A 15,723-nucleotide genomic window follows, 5' to 3' on the forward strand; every position below is an offset into this window, starting at 1 on the left:
AATAACATGTCAAATTCACTTGGTTTCTGAGTTCATTTTCATCTTTTCAAATAATAGGAAGGATTTGCGTGGTTTACCTATGGTTACTTGCCTATTTTTATCTGTTCAGTAAAAATGTGGAAATTATGCAGTAAGATGAGCAGGATGAGGGGGAGAGTACAGAGACTGAGTCAGAGCAGATAAGAAATGCTTATATAACAGCGTCCTATTGAATTTAACAGCAGGATCGGTTCAATGTGTTTTTATTCTGTCTCTTGTTCATAGACTGCTGTTCATGTGGGAAAGTCTGCACTGGAAGACGAGAAACACCTCGGCGTGCCGCGCGGCAGAAACGCGGCCATACCACTACATCAGGCCTGGCTCCCCTGCCAGGAACCTGGAACCGATCTGGAGAGGGAAGACGCCGAGCCCGGCCCCTGCTCGCCCCTGAGGACCAGAGAGGGGTGAGTCGCAGTCAGAACAGAGGACTGGTAAGCAAACTGGCTGTGGGAGGCAGGGCACTGGACCTCCACAGTGGAATGGAGGCCAGAAGCCTAGCAACAGCCTGGGGCTCGGTTCTATTGGGCGGCGCAGGCATAGACTGAACGCGACCTATATGGAGGCCGGAGGCATAGACTGAACCCGACCTGTGTGGAGGCCGGAGGCAAAGACTGAACGTGACCTGTATGGAGGCCGGAGGCAAAGACTGAACGCGACCTGTATGGAGGCCGGAGGCATAGACTGAACGCGACCTGTAGCTGCACAAAGCGGTGAAGCAGAGGCGGACACCAATGGCTACACTTGGCCAGGCCGACTCTGCACTGCCGCCAAGACAATGGTCACGTTTAGTAACTCCGCACGAGCAACAACTGGGACTTGAAAATGGTGCCAAATCTAGTGGCTCAGTGTACTATTTCTATACACTGTGTCTAAGATGTGCTTATTTGTGGTAATACGTGGACTGAACAGTGTGCAAAAATGAATTTCACTGTATCTTGTACACGTGACAGTAAAGTGCTATTCAACCATGCAACCAGTGGAGGAGAGGAGACAGTGCAGGAAAGTGACTGATCACGACCAGTGAGCAGATTTGAAGTATTGGTTGGACAGAGAGACGGGGGTTCAAAACTGTTATGATGATGGCTGGTTAGGTATAGTAATGTGGGATGTGGAGGCAATAGATTGAGAAAGATGGAGGCTGTTATGGGTCGGAAGGTTTTAACTCATGAGAAGGAAGGCCAATTATAAGGGCAGTTTACTGACATCAATTGTGTGGGAAGGAACTGCAGATGCTGGTTTGTACAGAAGATGGACACAAAATGCAAGAGTAACTCAGCGGGACAGGCAGCATCTCTGGAGAGACAGAATGGGTGCCGTTTCGGGTCTGGAGAAGTCTGGGGAAGGGTCTCAACCCAAAACGTCACCCATTCCTTCTCTCCGGAGACGCTGCCTGTCCTGGTGAGTTACTTCAACATTTTGTGTCTATCTTACTAACATCATATACTGACGACATAACCTCCGTACGCCTGCATGAATTTTCCTTGGGCGCGCCAATTTCTGCTTACTCGCACAGATGGGTGAGTTGGTTAAGTTAATTTGTTACAGTTTATGACCCTAAGATGTACGTGGGTGGTAGAAGAATAAGTGAGAAATTGCTGGGCATGTGTAAAGGAATAGGGTACAGGGAAAAAGAGGGATAAATACAGCATTATCAGCATATTAAAATCATTACCTCAGCAACTGATTGCAGGTTAGCAACTATCCATCATTCCACTTCTGTTAAATACAGCGGTGGTAATGTCTAGAACTGAAAGAAGAAAGATGCTAGAGGAACTTAGCAGGTCAGGCCATTTCTGTGGAAGTTATGTTTTAGTTTAGTTTAGAGTTACAGGTCCTTCGGCCCACTGAATCCACGCCGAATGCAGGATGGCTATGGTAAGTAAGTGGCAATGTTGGAAGATTATGCAACTATTGGGAACATGATAATGATGGTGAAAATTAAGATTAGCTCTATCATAAAGTAGGCCTTTTAGGAGATCTGGGACTGTAAGTGTAGGTAGCACTTGTGAGTAGGTAGCACTTGCTTTTGATGGCTCTGTGGCATCTTACTCAGTCCAACAAGGCAATGTGAAAGAATATGGAATTGAAAGATACAACATGGAAACAGGCTTTTAAGCCCACTGAGTTCATGCCAACCATCGATCACCCGTTCACACTCGTTCTGTGTTATCCCGCTCTCGCACCCACTCCCTGCACACGAGGGAATAATCACAGAAGCCATTTATCCTACAAACCCGCATGACTTTGGGATTTGAGAGGAAACCGGATCACCTGGAGGAAACCACAGGAGCAACCTATAAGCTCCACACAGTCCTCACCTGAGATCAGGATTGATCCGGGTCTCTGGCGCTGTGAAGCAGCAGCTCTACCAGTTGTGTCACTGTACTGCCCAAACATGAAACAGGCATGCAGTCTAGAATGGATTAAGTAACAGGCACCAAATCTTCCTGTTGGACCATGTCCATGTTAGTAGCTAGAGATGTAAACAAGCATAGGAATTTGTTTTCATTTGGCATTTAACTGTGCACATCTTAAGAATCTGGAGAGCAAAAATTCACTGAGATATTATTCATTTAAGGTATTTATTCACAAAATGCTGGAGTAACTCTGCAGGTCAGGCAGCATCTCGGGAGAGAAGGAATGGGTGACGTTTTGGGTCGAGACCCTTCTTCAGTCTGAAGAAGAGTCTCGACCCGAAACGTCACCCATTCCTTCTCTCCCGAGATGCTGCCTGACCTGCTGAGTTACTCCAGCATTTTGTGAATAAATACCTTCGATTTGTACCAGCATCTGCAGTTATCTTCTTATATTACTCATTTAAAGTGAACATGTAGATTCATATACAATATAACTGCAACCAGGATTTTGAATATTCCTTTGGACAAAAGTAAGTTGAAAAATCAATGCATTCACATGATAAAGACATTGTCATTGCTGAAATATACTCATCAGCCATTTAAAATATTTGCCAGAGAAACTGAAAAATTAAATATCTAATTATAGAAGTTGATAAAACTGCATCAGAATGTTTTTCCACCGCATATTTGGAGAGTGGCGACATTGTAACCTCCACCTAGTTAGCTGAGATGAGGTAGGCACAAGCAGTTACAAGCTCAAGTGGTGGGCGGGTGGAATGTTCTGCAAATACAGGCAGGAGGTGTTACACTTTTGTCAGGAAACAGTACAGAAATTTCTAATTGCTGCATCGATACTGTAAGTGGCTCCCACGTCTGCTGCACCGAGCCCACAGTGAATTAGGGGCTTGCCGAACCTATAATTACAATGCTTTGCCGAGAAAATGAGGTGGCTCTACTAAAGCCATATTTAAAATAATGATGATGAGTGCACATCAATTCATGGGGATGTATTCCAAGAGGATTGTCCGAACATCTGTCACAATATCAGTGCGCATGCTAACGAAACCCAGCAAAAGCAGCTTTGTTTACTGACAGGCATGTGGGAATTTCTACTCCCCCTAAAATGGTCTTTTTTGGGGTGGGGATATTTTTGTTGTATTTAGTTTTGTTTTCTTTCCTGGTGGTTCAAACTGCAGAGCCAAGCTTTTCCCTGTGATGACACGAGTCATTGGTGGCATTATTACCTCCGAGTCAGAAAATTGTAGCTACAAGTCCCACTTGGTTATGAAATCCATGCTTCCACCTATACTCCTTCCTGTGGCCTCACAATTCACTCTTAATTCCCTATCTCTCCATTTTTGTCTTTTCATTTCTGGCCTTTGCCCAAATATCTGCCTATCAACCCCCCTCCCCTCCCCCCCACCCTCATCACTTGTATCCATCTATCATTTGGCAGGTTCTGCCCTGCCCCCACCACTCTTCCAGCTTTCTCACCACCTCCACCACAATCCGTCTGAAGAAGGGCTGAAAACATCACCTATCCTTGTTCTTCTGAGATGCTGTCTGATCTACTGAGTTACTCCAGCACTTTGTGTCTTTTTTGTTTGTGAGCCAGTTCAACGTGTCACCATCAGAATTTCCCCTGGGTTATAATGAAGCCAACATAGACGTAAATGCCACCATCCACCATTCCTGGGACTGTAATTCAACACAGTGAGCCATTCACTAGATCAGAAAAAATCAGCAAAAGAAAGATCCCCATCTCTCCAGCACTCTGAGCTCTCCCCAACATCTATAAAGCTGCTGCCACAAAACAAGTCCTGGATTTGATCCTGACCATGGATGCTGTGTGTGGAGTTCACATGTTCTCCCTATGATCATGTGCAGGTGCTCCAGTTTCCTCCCACATCTCAAAGACGTGTGGAACTGTAGGTCAATTGGCCTCTGTAAATAGTCCCTGGTGCGTAAGAAGTGGATGAGAAAATGGGATAACAGAACTAGTGTGAACTGGTGATCGATGGGCCTGGTGGGACAAAGGGTCTATTTCCATGTTGTATCTCTAAACCTTTCCCATGTGTTAAGCAGCTATTAAAATGTTGGCCTAAACTAGGAACTCCTCAAGCGAGACTGATCACAATCCAACTCTACTTTGCATGATAAAATGTGATCTTCATTAGCCAAAGCAGCAGGATGCTCTACTAATTTAGCCACTTGCCCATTCAGTGCATTTCCTTCTGCTTGCAAGGATAAAATCAGGCGTCGTAGGTCTGAACCAGATATTTTTCAGTTTTCCGGTGTTGAACATCTAGAACTATCAACCTAAGTGAATAGAACATGTCAGAAAATGTTGGACAAAGAAGCAGTGAAGCAACACATGTGGTGATGTAAAGTGAGGTGAACAAAATGAAAAACAGAACATCCAAATGGATGCCAAGATTCAAAAGATGTACACATCCAATCTCTTTAAAACTCTGAAAGCAGATTTTTTCCCCCCAAAACAAATTGACGGTAGATATTTTATATAATGAGACTCACAATGCATTTGAAAAGTAATAATTATAAAGTTACCATTGTTACAGAAATATTGTTCCATGCCAGAGTAGTTGGGATTGTGCTCTCTAATTTGAAAAACTCTGCAGAACAACTATTTACTAACCAATTGAATTTTCCATTCTTAAATGAAAAAGATAAATTAGCTTCTCTAATTTGCAGCAATAAATCGTTTGAAAGCATTCACAGATTGCACCTGCTCAGAAATGGCATCAAAATTATAAGAGGAATAACAAAATGGAATTATTCTAATGATAAGGCATAAGTAATAACATTAGCAAATTTAATAGGTTTGAAATATACTAAAGGCAACAATGGTTCTGGTAGGGTAAGAGTGATTAAAATGTATATTAGAAATAGATTCAATATATAGACAGTTTTCCAATGCAGTCATTTAGAGTGAATGTATCTCTAAAATCAATATAGATTTACATAATTAGTTTAGGGATTTAGTTTGGAGAAACAGTGCGATAACACACCTTTTGGCTCATTGAGTTTGCACCGACCAGCGATCACCCCGCACTATCCTACACGCATAGGACAAGTTACATTTCTTACCAAAGCCAATTAACCTACAAATCTGTACGTCTTTGTAGTGTGAGAGGAAATTGAAACATATAAGATAATTAGGGGATTGGACACATTAGAGGCAGGAAACATGTTCCCAATGTTGGGGGAGTCCAGAACAAGGGGCCACAGTTTAAGAATAAGAGGTAGGCCATTTAGAACGGAGATGAGGAAGAACTTTTTCAGTCAGAGAGTGGTGAAGGTGTGGAATTCTCTGCCTCAGAAGGCAGTGGAGGCCAGTTCGTTGGATGCTTTCAAGAGAGAGCTGGATAGAGCTCTTAAGGATAGCGGAGTGAGGGGGTATGGGGAGAAGGCAGGAACGGGGTACTGATTGAGAGTGATCAGCCATGATCGCATTGAATGGCGGTGCTGGCTCGAAGGGCTGAATGGCCTACTCCTGCACCTATTGTCTATTGTCTATTGAAGCACCCTGAGAAAACTTGCACAATCACAGGGAGAACGTATAGACTCCTTACAGACAGCACCCGTAGTCAGGATTGAACCCGGATCTCCGGCACTGTAAGGCAGCAACTCTACCGCTGCGCCATTGTGCCACTGTTGCTGGAAATTTGCTGGGGGAAAAAAAACATGAAAGCAGTACGAAGGGATCTGATATTTATAAGATGCTTGTGGCTGGCACGATAGATGACAATGTATTTTCCAGTCCTGTATTTCTTTTTTGTAAATGAAGATATAAGTTATGCTTCAGTCAAGAAGACTTGTGAAAGAAGGTGTTAAATGTTAACTGCAATTGTGGACGACACAAATGTGAAACCCTGGGAATTACCATGATATGATCAAGGAGACAACTATGAGTAGGTAGATGCAAAATGCTGGAATAACTCAGCTGGACAGGCAGCATCACTGGAGAGAAGGAATGGGTGACGTTTTGGGTCGAGACCCTTCTTCAGCAGGTGTCTGGTATGGATACGTATGTTGTGCAGCCTCGGGTAATTTGCAGGTTGCTGTTATCTGCAATCTAAGAGGCCATGGTCCTCTCCTCAGGGCAACATTCCCACTGACTGTTCCAGATATTGGGATATTGTTAAGCCATTTGCTTAACAATTTCAATGTCCAGAACCAAATCCCTGGTTACTTTTCTCTGGCTAGAAACCCTCTGCTAACCATTTGAATGTCAGCTGGTTGATGTGAACAATTGTGCTGGAAAAAAATGTGTCATATTTAATTTGCACCCGTTGTAACTATATGTGAGTTATTTGCACCTGAAGAGGAAAATGGTTCCATCATCCACACGTTGATAAAAATGGGAATTATTCAGAATTCTTTTATTTTTACCTATTTATTTTATTTAGGCTGTGATGTTAGTTTAGTTTAGAGATACCGCATGGAAACAGGCCCTTCAGCCCACCGAGTCCGCTTCGACCAGCGATCACCCATACACAATTTCTATCCTACAGACTAGAGACAATTTTACAGAAGCCAATTAATCTATAAGCCTGCATGCCTTTGGAATGAGGGAGAAAATCAACGCATCTAACGGAAACCTACGCGGTCACAGAGAGAACATACAAACGCCATACAGGCAGCACCCGTAGTCAGGATTGAACCTGGGCCTCTGACGTTGTAAGGGAGCAACTCTACCGCTGCGTCACTGTGCCCGCCCTTTTAACATAATGTGGTGTTAACATAAAGATATTTTAAATCATAATTATGTTACTGCCAAGAAGTTTACCTGCAATTTTGTTCATATTAACTTGTCCAAAGGTTTAGAGATCAATTTAACAACACTGCTTTGTTGCTTTGAAACAACTTATGAATTTTAATGGGGTAATGCCGTGGAAAATATATGTTGTTCTCCAATAATTGCTCTCAACGTTGAATGCCCTTTCTGCTTCAGAAAACACTTGCAAGATTAGAATTTTGCATTAACTTCATCAAAGGTGGATACATTTAGAAATTGGACATGGGTTTTGTTATCTCATTGCATATTTAGAGGCAAATAAAAAGGTCTTTGCAAACATTATTTCTTTAAGTGCTGGGCTTTTTTTTACAAAGCATTCCACAATAGGATTGTGTCCCACTATGGTGGAAAGCTAGTTACATACTTGAATCCACAGTTAACATCACTGTGATGTTAAATATTAGAAATATTATTGCAGTCAAGAGAGATTTTTGCAACAAATAACTCAGATTGCCTCGCGGAAGGAAGTGGCAAATATTAGTATCAAGGGCATCATTGTGTGTCTCGCTACAGAGCTAACAATATTTAATTATAGAGCAGTATCGTGCAACAATATCAGATGCTAATTATATTCGGGCAATTTAAAATCCTATCATAAAATGATTCAATGAAAAGTTAAGAATTATCATTGTGAAGTGCCATTTATATAAATCAACCATTGTCAAGCACCCTGTACTTGCTCCAAGTTTATCAACCTATCTGTCAATAAGCACAGAACTTTACTCATCAATGATTTCAAAGTCAGTCATTGTATTATGACCCAAGAACATAAAAGATTTACGATACAGCTGTACTGCCACACTTCCTCCCATTCTGATTTTTGAGGCAGTCATCCATTACAAAGACCAGAGTTGTACCTCTCATGTGGTGGTACAGTGGTCAGCAGGTGGTGCTGCTCCTTTGTACAGCTCCAGCAAACTGGGCCTGATACCGATCTCTCGTGCTATCTCTGTGGAGTTTGCATGTTCTCTCTGTGTCCACATGGACTTGTTCTGGGTCTTCCAGTTACTTCCCACATTCCAAAGACATGCTGGTTGGTGGGGTAATCAGTGTCTGTAATCTATCCCCAGGGTAGATGGGTGGGAAGTTGATGGATAAATGAGAGTGAATGGGTTTCAGGAGGATTGATAGATGAATGCCATTGATGGGATTGTGCTGAGAGTCAGCACAGAGGGGCAGAATACTTTTTTTGCCAGAAGGAAATATGATCGATATGGAAATATGATATGAGCCAGAAACAAATAATGTCTAGTTATTACAAGTATACAGCATAAATTCAGAAGTAATCTACCTCATAATTAAAGTGTGCAACTTTGTAGACACTCCAATCCTTAATAAAAGAGATATTGTCGTAAGGTTCCTGATACTACAAACCCCGTTAGCGGATGTGTTGAGTAGATTTTATGGTATGTTTGGCAAATCTATCTCCTGTCTTCTGACCTATTTTCCTGATAACCATCATAACTGATAAACAGTGTGGAAATAATTCCTTAGGCAGAGCAATTTAATTTTAAGTATAAATAATACCAACAATGATTGCTCTGTCAAGAAGGGAAGCATATAGAACAGTTATATATTTCCTGGTGCTTATTTCTGCTTGCTGTCTCACCCAACAGCCTAATAAAGTAGGATAGCCGACACATTTTGTATTGTCGACAGGAACTGTTTTTGAAAGGAACAATAGCTTATTTGGTTTATTATTTTATTTATCACAAACTTAGTGGTCGCAGCACTTGCAGCAGTGAGAGGCTCTGTCAACCGAGGAAGGAGGTTAGTGCAACGTGAGTGTTGTTTGGGGAAGTGTCAGATATCTCAGCATGAAGGTTGAATCGTCTGACCCGCCATACACCAGATTCCTGGCTGGGATCATGGCCTCAATCCTGGCCGATCCTGCCAAAGACCTGGCACTCTTTCCCTCCAGAAGGTGCTTGGTTTTGGTGGCCTCAATCCATGAAATTACTTGACTATGTTACGCAGATATCTATTAAGAGTTTCCATTCTGCGGACTGGTTAGTGTTGTTTCACTGACATGGAACACGACACGATATTTATGCCAGGCCTTGCGCTATAGTTTCACCTGGGGTTTGCCCCATCGCCAAGGCCCTAAGCTTCCCCATCTTTGCATACCCACCACCTACCAACAACTAGAGAGCCGTCCCAAGTTACTACCTACCTCTTTGGAGACGCTCGGATTATCTTTAATCAGACTTTACTGGACTTAATCTGAAACTAAACGTTATTCACATTATTCCCTTCATCATGTAGCTTTACACTGTGGGTAGCTCGATTGTAATCATGTATTATCTTTCCACTGACTGGTTAGCATGCACCAAAGCATTTTACTGTTCCTCGGTACACGTGACAATGAACTAAACTCAATTCAACTACGGAAGGTGAAACTCAACCCACCACCAAACCTCCTCCCAATAATCACTGCCCTACTCCCCCACCCACCATCATCTCCATATGATCCCATCCACTGCACTGTCACCAGCACCACCACACCCACATCTCCAATCATTCCCCAATACAAAGGTCAGGTAGAATTTTCAAAGAATCTCCCTTGATCATTAAATATTTCCTCTAGTTTCTTATATTACCAGGAGCCACAATGGGCAGATGTGATTTACGTGTGCAGTGCAGTTTTTTTGAACCTTTTCTAGCAAACGTCCACTATGTGCCGGATGCTTTCACCATCTGCTTTGTTGCCAAATGATTCGCATCCATATGCAACTCAAAGCCAACAATGTGGTTGATATGTTAACTGCCCATTAAAATAGCTTAGCAGGCTCTCACCATTTCAGGGGGGGGGGGGGACTGGAATGGATAATAAACGCTGGCCTCACCAGCAACATTTTGATCCCATCAATGAAGTATTAGAATGTGCTCTTTTTGCCGTATCTCCATCTGTTTCTCCTTGGCAAGTCCACATGAATAAATCTTCATTGCATGCACAGAACATATGTTCATATAATTACATCCAGTCTGGGCTCCACATTCAGCCACAGATTGTGCTGTGCATAGAACTACAGAGGGTGAAAGAGCCATTACATCGTCAGTACAGACACAGGCTCAAAGCACTGACCATCAAGCACCAATTTACACCACTCTTATCTTTTCTAATCTCTTCACATTTCCATCAACTACCCCCAGATTCTCCCAACATCTCATATTCCATCTGGTGAACTGCAAACCAATGGTGTGAACATTGGGTTCTCCAATTTCAAGTGACCCTCAACCTCCCACCCATTCCCTTTCCTCCAATCTACCCCGGTTCTCTCTCTCTCTCTCTCTCTCACACACACACACACACACACACACACACACACACATTTCTCACAAGTCCACTCAGCCTCCTATCGCTCTGTTTTTTCCCCCCACTCCCTCCCCATCTACCCTATCACCCATAAACACCCTCCATCGGATATCACCCCACTGCTGACCTCCCCCCCCCCTCCCCCCTTTCCATCTGCCATCACCCCTCCTTATATGGTTCTTCTCTGGAGTTGAGCTGCTGCCTCATGCTGCCAGAGACTTGGGTTCAGTCCAGACCTCTGGTGCTGTCCGTGTGAGGATTGTAGGTTCACCCTGTGATGATGTGCATTTCCTCTGGGTGCTTTAGTTTCCTCCTACATCCCAACGGCAGACTGGTTTGTCAGTTAATTGGCCTCTGTAAATTGCTCCTAGTCTGCAGGGAGAGGAAGTGATAGGGGGATAACTTAGAACCAAAGATAATAGAGCAGAGCAAGATAGACCACTCGACCCTAAAAACCATAGTATGTCATGGCGTCATTTTAGTAGGCAGAAACTTGCAGAGACATTAAAAAATAAAAATAACAAAAATCTATGAATTGATAGATGAGATATATTCTGCATTTTTATGGTATCATCACACATACTGTTCCCCCTAAACACAGATTACACTGAGAGAGGCATGGCGAATGGCGGGTTTTGCCTACTAAAATGGCGGACGTTACGCTCCTTTGCGTATTACACTTCAGTATAGGCGATTTCGACGGAGTGGTTCATCTTGCTCCTCTAGTATCTTTGGTCAGGGAGTATCTACCAATTAACCCTTCCACAACTATTGCTTGCTATTTCTTGCCCCACTGCTTTATACTGGTTGCTTCCCCTCTGCTCTGTTAAGTCTCGATGAAGAGTCTCGAACCAAAACATTGACTGTCCGTTTCCTTACACAGATGATACCTGCCCCGTTGAGTTCATCCAACAGCTCTCTTTACTTTGCTTTAGATTCCACCACTTGCCGACATACTTGGGGCAATTCACAATTGACAATTAGCCTTGTCTTCTTGAAACATAACATTTGCCAAGCAGGCGCCTAACCCTTCTGTTCTACTGCAGGAAAGTCTGTGGACATAAGAAGGACCAGAACCCATGAGGAAAATAAAGTGCTCTTAAAGGAGGTGACTCATGATAACTTTAAAGAAAGAGTGAAGATAACATTAAGAAAGCAGGAGCAAACCCTGACAGACTTGTTAGTATTCCTCCATTTATTTCTTATTCTGGTGATTTGGTTGTTCATTTGAATCAAAGTAAACCATTCAACTGGTACACTCTCACATCTATTATTCAGTTTAGCATGTATTTGAACATGAAGACATCTTTGGAACATTTCTGCTTCTTAATCTCAGCTGACCTTCCTGGAGCTAAGAGACTTTAGGCTGGAAAAAAACAGCACCATGTACCCAGTCCGGGGCCCAGGGGCCCAGGGGCGTATCTACGGAAAATAGCGCCTATGGCAAGCACTGACATTGTGCCCCTGTTCAAACATCTGACACGGACCAGGTAGGGCCTTTCCTGTGCGTGTTTGGGGGTATACTTTAGCGATACAGCGCGGAAAAAGGCCCTTTCGGCCCACCGGGTCTGCGCTGACCAGCGATTCCCACACATTGACACTATCCTATACCCACGAGGACAATTTTTACCTTTACCAAGCCAATTAACCTACATACCTGTACATCTTTGGAGTGTGGGAGGAAACCGAAGATCTCGGAGAAAACCCACGCAGGTCACGGGGAGAACGTACAAACTCCGTGCAGACAAACACCAGTAGTCGAGATCGAAACCCGGGTCTCCAGCACTGCATTCGCTGTAAGGCAGCAACTCTACCGCTGCGCCATTGTGCCGCCCATAGGTCCTACAGGTGCTACTGGTCCACCTCCGATTTTCCGGCAACTGGTGGTCCAGCCCCCCCTCCCTAACTTTAATCCGGACAGAGAGCGCACTTGAAATCTCCCCCTGGAAGTCCTCCTCCCACCCCCCCTCGAAAATGTTGTGCCCAGGCTGGGTGAGGCGGCCGATCTCGACCTCATCAGGACTTCAGTGCCAATTGACGGGTCGAATTTGGTCCCTGCAGCTGGGGCTCTGGAACTCCGGCCCGGCCGGAGCCGGTAGATCTGTCCCCTTAGCTGACCTCCGAGGCCAGCTTTGTGGGCCAGTATCTCGGCCCCATAAGACCCTGACCTCTGTTGGTCAGACTAAACGGATAACTTTGCAAGGCTCTGGAACCAACGGTGCCGGAATATCGGTGGTGGACCTGTATTCCAACAACAGCCTAGATCAGAGGTGATCTGCTAGCCTTTGAGAAGTCTATATGTGTATAACCGTGGAGTGGAACAAAACCTCCAGTTACAAAGCACCACTTAATATTTTACTATGACTTGCGTAAAGGGTTAATGGTATCGCAGGTCAGTTGGACTAAAGCACTCATTATCGGCAACATAGTGGTGGAGCTACTGCCTTACAATCCTGACTACCGGCGCTGTCCACACGGAGTTCGTACTTTCTGCCCGTAACCTGCATGGGTTTTCGCCGAGTGCTCCGGTTTCCTCCCACACTCCAAATTCGTACAGGTTTGTAGTTTAATTGGTTTGGTATAAAATGTAAAGTTGTCCCTTGTGTCACTGGCATTCCCCTTCAAGTGGCTCCCAGGGCACATTGCATACCTGCCATACCCTAGATAAGCCACTGCCTGGGCCTCCATTTTAACGGCTGTTTTTAAGTGGGTCAGTAGTATTCTCGCCTGCTCCAGAAAAGAGGGGGATTGATGTTGATGGAGAACAATGATAAATCAGATAACTCAAAGGTTCATGTCAATGCTGGGAGAGGCAGTAACAGAAGCCAGTAAAAAAAAAGAAATCCAGTGGGCAGGAAGGAAGAAAGGTCTCGACCCAAAACCTCACCCATTCCTTTCCTCCCGCTTTTTGTGTCCATCTTAAAAACAAAAATCCAGGCTGCTCTATCTGTGTCAAGGGATCTCTTCCTACAGACAGTAAATAAGGAAATCTACCTCCAAAATACTTAAGATTTGCTTTTGAACACAATTTTAAAATGCATCGGATTATTGAGTCTGCAAAAAGTGCAAGAAGCATCTGGAACATGAGAGCTATAAACCAAGCTTTTTGCAGGATGTGTTGCAGCTATTATCATTAACAAGATATAAAGATGATAGTGTTTAATCATTCAGGAGGGTAATGTTTCACCATAATAAGCTCAAAGTAATTTTTAAATGATTATATTTTACATTTGTTTGAAATTATGTACAGTTATTGGCTAAGAGCAAATGGAAAATATTCTTAGCTTGCAATGAACATCATTATTCATGATCACCCCTTTGGATCTAACATTTCGTTTGACAGCTGAGCTTAGCCTTCATAAAATAATGATGCAAAAAATAATTAAAGTAAAATAGCCTTTTATTTGGTGATACATTCTGCTGACTTTTATTTATCATTTTTAATAAAATGATGGCACTGTATTGTGGCACAAAAATGCTCATTAGAGCAAAACAAACCCAGGCACTGTTGCAAATGCGTGAGTCTGGCATATCTGATAAAATAGCACACATTGCTGAGGCAGCAAGGAATGTCATTCATTTTATCTTTCTCATTAGGTGAGCAATGCATTATGAGCCAGTGACAGAAAATTCCTAAATGGCTTTGTACTATTTCATAAAGGGATTCCTATGCCACTGTACAATGGGGCCTGCCTTCAAAGCACTCTGGCTTTTTCATGATAGACTTCTTCATATTGAAGATAGACACAAAATGCTGGAGTAACTCAGCGGAACAAGCAGCATCTCTCGATAGAAGGAATGGGTGACGTTTTCGGGTCGAGACCTTCTATCGAGAGATGCTGCCTGTTCCGCTGAGTTACTCCAGCATTTTGTGTCTATCTTTGGTGTAAACCAGCCTCTGCAGTTCCTTCAACACATTTCTTAATATTGAAATTGGAAATGATTATTTTCTAACAGCATATTACATATTTGGATAAATTTAGTCTACTCCCCTAAATATGTGTGCATTTAACAGTGTATCATTTAAGTAAAATGTTAAAATGTAGCAAAATCCAGAAACTCCTCTGAATCCTGCCCAGAAGCATTCTTTAACATCTACATGTTTCAATTGTCATTTTTATTATTAAAACAGTCATCTTATGAAGTCTCCAATATTCTATTATCTTAAGTTAGACACAAAATGCTGGAGTAACTCAGGGGGACAGACAGCTTCTCTGGATAGAAGGAATGGGTAACGTTTCTTTAGGTTCTCTTAAGGTTGGTTTAAAATATCCTAAGGAAATGGCATGCACTGGACGATAGCAGTGAATCATCTGTGAATTGGTTAATTACATTTAAGCTGAGTGAGAAAAGATTTAATAGGAACCTGGGGGGTCATTTTTTTTCATGCAAAGGATGGTAGGTGTATGGAATGAACTTCCAGAAGAGATAGTTGAGGCAGGTGCTATAGCAACGTTTTAGAAACATTTAGACAGGTACATGGATAGGACAGGCTTAGAGGGACATGGGTCAAACACAGGCAGGTAGGACTGGTGTAGATGGGAGAAGTTGGCCGGTGTGGGCAAGTTGGGCCGAAGGGCCTGTTTCCACGCTGTAAGACTCTATAGCGCTGTGAATCTATGACATACTACTATTTCTTTCAAATTACCAATACATTTTCAGTTGCAAATCTATTTTTTGGATGAATAAAATATCGCAAGGTTAACCATCTTGACCCTCTGCTTTGCTCTCTTATTTCCAGCAAGCACGTACCTTTTCATGACACATTCCTTTGAAACCACAAGAATTGCAACACCTGATCTACTAACCTTTTCCTTTCTCATCATCCAGGAACTAACAAATCCTCCAGGTGAAACAGCAATGCACTTACATTTTTCCTAGTAATATTTCAAAGCTTCAAAGGTCAGTTTATTGTCAGTTTATAGGAATTAAGGTGCAGTGAAACTCGAATTTCCATACAGCCACACTAAGAAAAAGCAACAAGACATACAACTACATAAAAGGTAACATAAAAGTTAATATAAACATCCACCACAGCAAATGCCCCACATTCCTCACTGTGATGGAAGGCAATAAAGTCCAATCTGCTTCCTCTTCATTTGACCTTCTTCCTATTTATTGCTCATAATGTGATTTCCTCTAAACTGGATGAACCAAATGCAGAATGGGTAGCCGTTTCACAAACCCCCTCC

The 15,723-nt window shown here is 42.9% G+C and overlaps 1 long non-coding RNA gene across 1 annotated transcript in view; it reads left to right on the plus strand.

Moving 5' to 3' along the window:
- Window positions 1–267: 267 nt before the first annotated feature.
- Window positions 268–15,723, plus strand: part of LOC144602099 (uncharacterized) — a 53,751-nt gene continuing 38,295 nt past the window's right edge. Inside the window, exon 1 of the long non-coding RNA XR_013548415.1 lies at window positions 268–470. This is a non-coding gene — a long non-coding RNA (uncharacterized LOC144602099). The remainder of the gene's footprint in view (window positions 471–15,723) is intronic.

The sequence above is a fragment of the Rhinoraja longicauda genome, chromosome 18 (genome assembly GCF_053455715.1).
Source record: "Rhinoraja longicauda isolate Sanriku21f chromosome 18, sRhiLon1.1, whole genome shotgun sequence".
In the NCBI taxonomy this organism is placed as follows: Eukaryota; Metazoa; Chordata; class Chondrichthyes; order Rajiformes; family Arhynchobatidae; genus Rhinoraja; species Rhinoraja longicauda.